Source organism: Cupressus sempervirens, chromosome 3 (genome assembly GCF_028749045.1).
Source record: "Cupressus sempervirens isolate cs-2001-9-10 chromosome 3, ASM2874904v1, whole genome shotgun sequence".
In the NCBI taxonomy this organism is placed as follows: Eukaryota; Viridiplantae; Streptophyta; class Pinopsida; order Cupressales; family Cupressaceae; genus Cupressus; species Cupressus sempervirens.
The window spans coordinates 999626989-999638800 of NC_143120.1; positions in this window are offsets into that span (position 1 = coordinate 999626989).

Genomic DNA, 11812 nt, shown 5'->3' on the forward strand with positions numbered 1-11812 from the left:
TTAGATTGAAAGCATTTAAAAGATTATCTCTAGAATAGAGCTTAATCTTTAAGGATCTAGATAGAAAACCTAGATACCTGAGATTGAAAGAATTTAAAAGATTGTCTCTAGAATGGAGCTTAACCTTTAAGGATCCAGATAGAACACCTAGATACTTGAGATTAATAAAAGATAACAAGATTCAATCATGAGTCGTAGAATCATCCCTAGAACGAGGCTTGATCCTCAGGCGTTGGGGTTTAGACTATCCCAATACCTGTCCATCAAAATTTGAGATGAGTTGTTATAAGATTGATTAGTTGATGAAAAGATAAGATAGCTAGAAAAGATGCTAGATAGGAGGGAGCAAGATGCCCCGAGTGATGAGATGCATAAGATAGGAACAGGATGCCCCAAGTGATGAATATTCAAATTGATTTGAAATTCAAGTTCAATGATGTAATCATCTTGCCCCCTCAGGAGCAAAATCAAAAGATGACACACCAAAAATATGATATAAAGCAGTATACAAAGAGATAGAGAAGAAATCTGAGATGTAGTAGAGTGTAGAAAGGATCAGAATGATCGGAAGAAAATATGAAGAGATCAAAATGATCTGAAGAAATATGAAGAGATCAGAATGATTTGAAGAATATTGGAAGTCAATCCAAAATGATTTTGAGGTCCAAAAGACTGAGTTTGACCAATAGTTGACCAGAGTTAACTTTTTTGGGAATTAATTTCAAAAATTTGAAAAATTTTGGGTTGAAAAAATTCCAAGAATTGCAAAGTATTAGAAAAATTCAAACTATACAAGCATTCAATCATGTTGGTCCAAACAATTTTAAATGCATTTTTGAGGCACTGAAGTGTGTCAAATTTTTAATTCGATTTTGAAAATGGATTCAGAATGGTCAAATTAGCCAGGGGTGATTTTTGTGCAAATCAAAGCACTTTGAAAAATTAGGTCAATAGCTATATAAGGGCCCAAGGGGTCATTTTCAATTCATTTGTGCTTTTTTTTCCTTTAGTGAATTGAGCTCTGAGAGAGACATGGCAGTGAATGTGAGATATCATCATTTTGTGCACTCCAGATGACACAGCTAGCCCACAGACTACGAACCACCGGTGAGTCATCGATTTCCCACTTTTGTACTTTCACTTTTATGTAGTTTGAGGTCATTTATTGCATGTTTTAGGAGTTGGTCAATTAGTCTTCACGTGATACTATCCTTTCTCACACAAAGATGTTCTTTCCTCATACAAAGAAATAGTGTGCATTGTTTCTTCATGTAGGTTGGTCAGGTTTCTTACGTGGGAGATACCCACATCTCATGGGAAGAATGAGATTCTTTGCATGCGAGAACTTTGTCTTTTGTGCAATGAAGAGATTCTTTGCATGGAAGAGAGAAACTTCGTGCAAAATCTATAGATCTTCATGCAATATCTGAAGATCTTCATGTGAGAACCTGTGATAGTAGAGGTTAAAATGTTCAATTTTGTATGTAAAATTTGCATTTTTATTAGCTTTGTTCTGCCATTTCATTCCAATACTGATCATTTGTTTGTCGTTGTTGTTTATGTGTGTGCAGGAGGTCTTTGACAACATCGTGTTCAGATCACATTATCCACCATATGGAGAGTTGTTGCAAAGTCTTGATGATGAAAATTGGGCACATATTGCTCAATTGGGCTTGTCCTCACTATGTTGAATCCCAGCCATGATGGTGAATCATGGCCTACTCATAGCTTTGGTGGAGCATTTCCATTCGAAGATGAACAACTTCCATCTACCAGTGGGGGATATGACAATCACTTTAGAGGACATCTAGAGGATATTATGGATCCCTTTCCATGGAGCCTGAGTGGTTTATGATACAGTTCCTTGAGTAGGTATAGAGGCACTTTCTATTATGTTTGAGAGGGAGCTACAGAGAGGTCAAGCCATCAGTTGGGATGAGCTGATGCATGCATACGGATAGACACACAGACTGACATATGTGCTAGTGATCTTCATGAGTTGCTTTCGGATGCCTAATAGAGGACAACATGGGCTAAAGTGTGGATGGGGAGTTATGCTTCACCATATGGTAGAGGCACTGGAGATTTTTTAGTGGGGTTAGTGTATTCTAGCCCACTTATTCCATGAGATGCATGAGATAGTCTTCCATGAGAAGAAGACTATGGTCACCGGTGTGTATGTGTTGTAGATCTGGGCATGGGAGCATCTTCCTGTATGTAAGCCCATTCATAAGGATACCCGAGAGCTGATGGATCCATATGTCTATAGATATCAAGGGCATATTACCTAGGTCTTCTTGGGTAAGACAGAGCATTGGAGAAAACATCTCGATGACCTGGTCTCTATCATATGGTGGCCCTAGGAAGAGATTGAGGATTGGGATGGCACCTAGAGAGAGTTTCCCTAGATGTTTAGCTCACAGCCACTATTGGGTAGGACTATGAAAATCATAGAGCAATTTGCAATTTCATGGGTGTGGCGGCAGTATGGTTGACCACAGGATATTTCATAGGAGTACTATGCCTATGCCAGACTGGCAAGGGATGTAGGGTAGGGGTGGCCTCCATGTATGGATCCAGGCTAATCCATGATAGATGTGTGCAACCTAGCTAGATTTTACTAGGACTACCTTCTGAAGGTAGTAGATGCAGGGATGATGCCTGACTATCAAGCTCATTTGATTAGCCATCCATTCCCATGATTCACAGATCCACTAGGGATGGTAGGTCAGGCATAAAGACAAGTGCCTCAGTAGGAGTAGGCATAGCCATAGCCATAGGTGTAGCCAAAAGAGAAGCCACAAGTTCAACACTGGGTACATCAGATACAGATTCCTCCACATCAGATGGGATTAGACACAGGTGTCGAGGGTAGTGGGATAGGACATGGTTAGCAATGGAGGTAGAGGATGGAGGAGTAGGCCCCACAATAGGAGGTTCCATAGTAGCAGGTGCCACCATAACAGTAGGCACCACCACAATAGTAGGCACCTAAGATGCTTGATGAGGATATGCTAAATCAGCCTTCGGCTGGGGTGTAGGACATAGTATGATGCTACAAAGAGAAAATTCGTCAGGCCTCTTGGTAGTTGGGAGATTTGTAGATACAAGTAGCTATTTGAGACTCATAGCTGGTGGAGTGGTAGTGGGAGATAAATCGATGGAGAAAGCACATTGAGAATACTAAGTAGAGGTTAGCAATGCTATAGGACAAGGTGTGATTATAGTCAGCTCGAGCAGCTTACTACTTTGTTGCATATTCGGTAGTGATACCTAATGAGGCTCTCTAGGTTCCATGCTTTTCATAGTATGCATGAGATTCAGGAAGTGCACAACCTCTTGCTAGACCTGACATGCCACCACCTCCTCCTCTATCTACAAATCTTGCTCTTGCTCATCTTGGAGATGAGAGCATAGGACAGAGTTAGATGCTATGCATTTGGCTCTGGATTTTGATCGATAGCACTCAAGTAGTGCCCATTTTTGTACTGACCCATTTTTTGCTAGATATATTTACAAGATTTTTGAGCTGAGTATCAATGTGTACATGTCATTGTCTATGTCTATTTCACTTTTATGTGCATGAGATGTCAATATGATGATTATGAGATGTATGTTATAGTTTGATATGAATGCAAATGTATTTTGATGTGATGTGATGTGATTATGAGCATGTAGAGTAGATATTATGAGTATATGGATGCAATGCATATGGAAAATGGATTGCCATCTCATGTAGTGTTGCATGTATTTGCTTGGTAGTGACAAGTATTCCATTTAGGAGCTCAAATTGACAAATCAAATGCTTGTGTAGTCATGGAGAGATCTGATATGTTTGAAGATGCCCCTAATCTTTCCTCACATAGGGAAGAAATAGAATCACAACCGAATTGCATGCTTATGCATGTGAATTATGTAATGCAAGACTATATTAAATGCAACCCTAGGTCTAGTTACCAAGCCTTGATAATTTATCATCTTTAGATTCAGAACAAAGCTCATATGTTATACAATTCCCACTGACATTGCAATCATGGGAATATGAATAGAACATATGTTATAGGTTTGTCGAGATTAAATGTAAGCATTTGAGGCACAAGAAGCTAGAATGACTAGAACATTTGTCCCTTTTAATATAGAAAGTTAACATAAGCATCAAAGCATAAATGCTAGGATGACCAAAATGTTGCTTGTATGACAGACACACCAAACACACAACAGATCCATCTTATGCTCAGGTTTAAGTAAGTATTCTGTCCACAATGACCCTTGCATTTGTAACCTAAGACAAAAGTGTGCTAGGTATACTCACAGTGACTCGTACGTTCACTTAGCAAGACGAGTATCAATATTTACTATAGCATGAAGAGTTCATTCCAACAAACAAGGAGAAGAACCAATGTTATTGGCATATTCATATAAAAGGAGTCAAGGTACAGCTGGCCATCTAATGTGAGATGGAGGCTCTTATAGTGGACACCCCTCTCATAGGAATATATCAACTAATTGGAACTAAACCATAAATAAAAATCAAAGAAAAGATCATGTCCCCAATCATTACCTCTCTAATCAGAAATGACATCATCGAGTTGCTTGAGGGGACATGATAAAGCGAAAATAAAGAAAACAAAGAAACAGCTCAGTATATCCAAACAAGTATATCATTTTTGAGTTCAATGTTTTTTGCGATTGATGTCAAGTGTCAGTGTCCAGAACATGTTTGAAAGAAATTCTTTAGTAGGATGACAATAGTAGGTAGACGTAGTCAGAATGACTAGTGACTAAGGTCAAAGAGGAAATCTTCACGATGAAGAACCTAAAGAGGACTAAGCGATAGTAGATGGACATAGCCAGAACAACTGGTGATTGACACAAGAGAGATCTTCCATAAAGAAATCTGGAGATGTCACCCAAGTAATAGTAGGTAGACACAACTAAAACAGCTGGTGACTATTGTGAAAGAGATTCTATGAGGAGAATCTTGAAAATGAGGTATAGTGGTGATAGTAGGTAGACGTAGTGAGGACCACTGGTGACTACCGCAAAGGAGATTCTATGAGGAGAATCTTGAAAATAGTGACACTCAAGGGGAATGCCCTCGAGCTGTGACAAGACTCAATCCATGGATATATGAGTGGAAAGTAGGGAAAGTAGGAAAGCAACTGTACAGAGAGCTAGAAGATGTGCTACCAGATGGAGCATTGGGAACAAGAGGAACCTATTTACTAGGTTTTCACCTTCTTGGAAAGATTTTTCTTTTTTTGCTACTAGGATGCCTATTTCCAGGTTTTCACCAATGACACTTTTCTTGTTTTTCATTTTTTTTGTATTTTTCTCTTTTTCTCTTTTTTGGATTTTTGAGATTTTTCACTTTTTTTGGTATTACCAAGGTGCCTATTGCTTGGTTTTCACTAGGGTAAAAAAAAATTTTCAAGACCTTTTTCAAATTTTAGATTTTTTTTAGGACATATAGATATGTACAAAGAGCTTACTAATATTAGATCAACTCCAAAACTGCTTTAGGTGGAGAGTGTTGACAGGTTCTTTAAGCACTTCTTTTCTAGTTGTGGAAAGTTGATAGATGCTAGATCCAAATACTACAGTAATGATGTAAGGATCGAGCTATTTTGGTTCAAAATTTTCTTTTTGGACTCACTATTGTTGATTCTTAGGGTTCTCTCTCAAGATGAGGTCACCCAGCTAGAAGTTACGTGGCTTGATGCTCCGATTGTAGCTTCTTGCCATTCATTGTTGATATGCTTGTAGATGATCACATGCCACTTATCATTGTTCATCTAGTAACACAAGCTCTTGAAGCTAAGCTATCCTATACTCATCATCAGTTATAAGGCCTTTCATAGAGATTCTCAAGGTAGGAATCTTGACCTCTATTGGAAGTATAGCATTTGCGCCATACACCAATGCAAAGGGAGTCATGCCCGTTGGAGTTCTGATGCTTGTCCTATATGCCCACAGGGCTGGATTGATCTAGAGATGCCAGTCTATCCCTGATTTGCTAACTGTGTGATGAAGAATTTTGAGGATCACCTTATTGGATGCCTTAGCCTGGCCATTACCTTGGGGGTAATAAATAGAAGACCAATGTTGTGTGATTTTGAATTTCTTGCATAGTTACTTGAGGTCTTTATTATTGAATTGTCCTCCATTGTTAGTAATGATTGAGGACAGCACACCATATTTGCAGATGATGTAGTTTGTGATTAAAAGTGCTATAGTTTTTCCATCAACAACTGTGAGAGGTACTGCCTCTACCCACTTTATGAAATAATCTATAGCTGTGATGATGAACTTATGCCCATTAGAAGAGGTTGGGTGGATCTATCCCACCAAGTCAAAGGCCCATTGTTAGAATGGCCATGTTGTAGTAGAGGTAATTAGCTCTCTAGCTGGAGTGTGGATGAGATTCCCATGTAGCTGACAATGCTTGTAGGATCTAGCATACTTGATAGCTTCTTGCTCCATTTTGGGCTAGTAGTAACCAATGCAAAGGAGTTTGCGAGCTAGTGTCAGGCCATTGGAATGAGATTTGCAAATGCCCTTGTGAATGTCAATTAGTGTGCATTTGGACTCTTTGGGTTCTAAACACCTAAGGAGTGTTCCACCAAGACCTCTCCTAAATAGATTGTCAGCAATAATAACATAGTGTGAAGCATTGTGGATTAGATAACATTCTCATTCCAGATCAGACCTTCTAGAATGATTTGATTGTGAAGGTAGGAATAAATGTGATGGTAGCAAGATGATTCTTGTCCTATAATAGAATAGATCATCTTAGAATTAGGGGTGTCATAGGCTGGGTAGTGTAACGCTTCCACCAAGAACTCATGTTGGAGATCATTTTCAGGCATTTATAGTAGGGAGGCCAGAGTGGCCATGGCATCAACCACTTTATTGTTTGCTCATGGTGTAAGGAAAATTAGGTGTGGAAACAGCTTCCTACACTAGTATCATAAGGAAAGTATGATGCAAATCCTATTAAAATCTTCTTCACTTACAGATTCAATATCATGTAAATAACAATATTGCAGCCAACCTTGCATACAAAAAATAGACAGAGAAAGGAACACATAACACAAGGATTTGTCGGTGGGGAAAAACCTTTCAGTAAAACAACCCCACCACTCCAGAACCTACACAATGTATTATCTTCAACAAAAGGTTACAATACACTTGTAGTGCAAGTTCAACATTGACAACAGAAGACTCCAGTAGCTACTTGCAATACCAACAATACACCTTTTTCGCATCACTTCTCTTTGCAACCCTAAAAAATGCTTATAACATGCACTTCACTTTAGGGCTACTTCCAACGATAAACCATATTAGGTTTTTACTATTGGGGTAGAGTGTACAGTACTCAAATATCTTAGTTGCTACATGTCTTCACTTGTCATTGAATCTTCCTAACATAGCTCTTACGTGTCATAGGAATCCGTCATAACCATTTTAGTAATGATCTCCTTACACACAATTCAAGATGTTGACACATCAACATTATTTGCAAGAAATACATTTTACAAAACAAATAATAAGAATAGGAATTATACAAGGTTGAGACACCTTATTCTTAACATTCTCCCACTTGTCGAACACCTTGTAAGAGCAACAAGAACATAACAGAACTAACCGCTATAGGTCGAAAGGCCCATAGACTCTGAACACTATCTGAACTTCTCAGTGCCCACTGGTTTCATTAACATGTGGAACTTGCTAGAAGGTGATGTGTACAAAATACTTCTTTAAGTCATCAACCATGGGCTTCTAAGGAATTAGTTTCTCATCCTTTGTTTGGTACACATCATTAACCTAGTTGATGACAAGCTAAGAGTCACCCAAGATATCTAACTAATCCACTCTCCATTCAGCTGCAATTTTCATGCCATTGATCAAAGCCTCATATTCATAAATGTTGTTTGTACAAGGAAACAAAGTATTGTATGCTTTGGGTAGTGAGTATCTCTGTGGTGTAATGAAGAGTAATCCAGCACCTGATCCTTGTTGTGTGAAGGACCCATCAAAGAACATAACCCATGTGTGGTGCATGAGTGTTAGAATCAACTCATCTGGGAAATCAATGTTCATTGGTAGAAGACTTTGTATGGGTGCATTGGCAAACTGATCTACAATTACCTATCCCTTGATAGCCTTGCATTTAATGTATTAGATGTCAAACTCACTGAGTATCATAACCCATTCAGCCAATCTTCCTATGAGAGCAGCCTTACTGAGCAAGTACTTTAGTGGGTCTATCTTAGCCATGAGCCTCATAGTGTGGGCAAGCATGTAGTGCTCAACTTCTGGGAAGCAAAGACAACTACCAAGCAAGCTTTCTCAATAATTTTTTAGTTCTTCTCATAAGATACCAATGTTTGGCTCAAGTAGTAAATAGCTCTTTCTTTGTTGTCATCATCTTCCTGAGCCAAAAGGATTCCCAGAGACATTTTAGTTTCCAAGATGTATAAAAGAAAAGGCTTCCCATGGATGGGAGGCATCAAAATTGGCAGATTGACAAGATATTGTTTGATCTATGTTAAGCTTTACTCACAATCCTAGCTCCAATTGAATTTCACACCCTTATGTAAGGTTTTCATGAAAGGCTATGATCTATCTGCCAATTGTGAAATAAACCTGCAAATAGATTGGAGCCTTCCCTGTAGTTCTCTCATCTGACTAATGTTTTGAGGTGGTGGCATGTCCATGATTTCTTGTACTTTCTTCAGATCTACCTCAATTCCTTTTGAAGAAACAATGTATCCTAGCAACTTCCTTGATGTGACACCAAATGCGCATTTCTTAGGATTGAGTCAAAGACTGAATTTTTCCATACGATCTAGGATGGGCCCCAAATCTTGTAGATGAGTATTGCATTTAGCACTTTGACCAAGGTATCATCAATGTAGTCCTCCGTGGTTCTATGCATCATTTCATGGAAAATTGTACTAACATCCCGCTAATACATAGCACTAGCATTATTCAAACTAAATGGCATCACATTCCAACAAAAGGTTCCCCATGCACAAGGACAAGGCTATAAGTAGTAGTTAGAACTAGAAGGGAAACAATTCTAATCATTTTCATGATCTGAATAATAGTGATCAAAGAGGAAGAGGTAGAGGACAAGGATCTGGAAGAGGAGGCTTCAGTGGGAAATGTTTTTACTGCAAAGAAGAAGGGCATAGAGCATTTGAATGTTCCCAACACCAAGGAAGGATAGATTGAAGAATAGAAGGTTAGGCCAGAGTTGCATATATTAATGAAGATGCTAGATCCTCAAATTATGAAGATATTAAAAGAGGAGAAGTCCTAGTTAATAGAAGAGTCTTTTTGAGTGGTGAGAATGAACCTAATTAAAGAAGGAGTTTGTTTTGCATAAGATGTAGATGTGAAGATAAGTGTTGTGATGTAATCATTGATGGTGGAAGCACTGAAAATCTAGTGTTAGAAATGATGGTCAACAATTTAAATTTGAAGAGATAGAAATATTGCATCCATACCATATTTCTTGGGTGCAAGATCACCCATAGGTCATGGTCAATGAGAAGTGCTCTATGAAGTTCAAGATTGGAAGCTACCAAGATGAGGTACTATGTGATATCATACCTATGGACATATGTCATATGTTGTTGGGTAGGCTATGGTGGTTTGATATCCATGTTGCACATGATGGGAAAGAAAATACCTACACTCTAACCAAGGATGGAGTGAAACATAAGATGAAGTCATTGAAGGTATGTAGTGTTTCTGGAATACGTTTTGTTGATGGAAAAGAGTTTCTCAAAGGTATGAAGCATGAGCATATGTATTTTTTTATAATTTTATAAGATAGTAAAGAATAAGTAGAGGAGGTATCTACAAAAGTTGTAGATATGTTGGGAGATTTTTTTGATATTGTATCAAGTAATGTACCTAATAGATTGCCCCTAATGAGGAAGATCTATCACAAGATGAATTTGGTTCTAGGAGCTAGTTTTCCAAACAAGGTAGTGCATAGAATGACACCAATAGAAAGTGAAGAGTTGAACAGACAAGTTCATGAGTTGTTGTAGAAGGGGTTGATTTGAGAGAGCCTAAGTACATGTGTTGTACTAGCTATATTAGCATTAAAGAAGAATGGAAAATGAAGGATGTGTACAGATTCTTGCACTATTAACAAGATCACAATTAAGTATAGATTTTCATTACCAATGATGGATGATATTATGGATTGTTTGAGTGGAGATGAGTATTTAAAAAAGATCAATCTAAAGAGTAGATATCATCAGAGTTGCATAAAAGAAGGTGATGAGTGGAAGACTACTTTCAAGATGAAAGAAGGACTGTACGAGTGGTTAGTCATGCCTTTTGGGCTAACCAATGTACTAAACACTTTCATGCTGCTCATGAATGAGGAACTGAAGGAATTTTTGAGTAAGTTTGTTAATGCTTATCTAGATGAAATTTTGATCTTTGTTAAGATATTAGAGGATCATTTGATCCATATTTGAAAGGTGTTTGATAAATTGATGAAGGAAAAGTTGTTGATAAAGCTAAAGAAATGTAGTTTTGTAAAGAAGGAGTTGGTGTACCTAGGATTTGTAGTCTTAGAAGAAGTTTTGAAAATGGACCCAAAGAAAGTGAAGGCTATCCTAGAATGGTCAAATCCAAGAAGTGCGACAAAGGTAAGATTTTTTCATGGACTGGCTAGTTTTTATAGAAACTTCATAAGAGATTTTAGAGATATTGGTAGACCCCTAACTAAAACAATGAGAGGGGATATGAAAGAATTTAAGTGGACTATAGGGGTAGGTAATAATTTTAATCTGTTGAAACGAAAAGTTACTAAGCATTCTATTTTTGCACTTCTTAATTTTAACAAGGTGTTTCAAGTGGACTATGATGCTAGTGGCACTGTACTAGGAGCTGTTATGAGCTAAGAAGGTAGACATGTTGCTTACTTCAGTGAGAAATGAATGATGCCAAAAGAAAATAGTATGTTTATGATCATGAATTTGATGTTATAGTTCAAGCATTAACGAAGTGGACACTATCTTCTTCCTAAGGAGTTTGTTTTTTATACTAATCATCAAGCTTTACAATATTTAAATAGTCAAGGAAAATTAAACCAAAAGCATTTGAAGCGGGTTGAGTTTTTGCAGTGTTATACATTTTTTTTGAAACATAAGAGTGGAAAGTCTAACAAAGTTGTAGATGCTCTTAGTAGAAGACAACTTTTGTTGATCAATAGAAATGCAAATAGAGGTGGTTAGGTTCAAGGAACTAAGTACTTTGTATCTAGATCATTCTAATTTTGGTGAAGTGTGGAAGGCTTGTATAGAACCTATTACTCTTAATAGGACAAAGTGGTTGGATTTCATGATCTAAGATAGTATGTTGTTCAAAGGAAGCCAGTTATGCATTCCTAGAAAGTTCAAAATGAGAGAATCTCATCAAGGAGAAGCATAGTGGAGGATTGGATGGACATTTTTGCAAAGATAAAACCATTTATTTGGTTGCTAAGAATTATTACTAGCCAAAGTTGTAGCAAGATGTGAAGAATTTTGTACAAACTTGCAAAGTATATCAGGTGGCGAAAGGAGTGAAGTAGAATATAGGGTTGTATCACGAATTACCTATACCTAAGAAGTCACTGGAGGATGTCAACATGGATTTTGTTCTTGGATTATTGAGGAATCAATTTGGGCATGATTCTAAATTTGTGGTGGTTGACAAGTTTTGAAAGATGACACATTTTATTCTTTGCGAGAAGACTAGTGATGTTGTTCATGTGGCAAATTTTTTTTTAGAGAAGTGG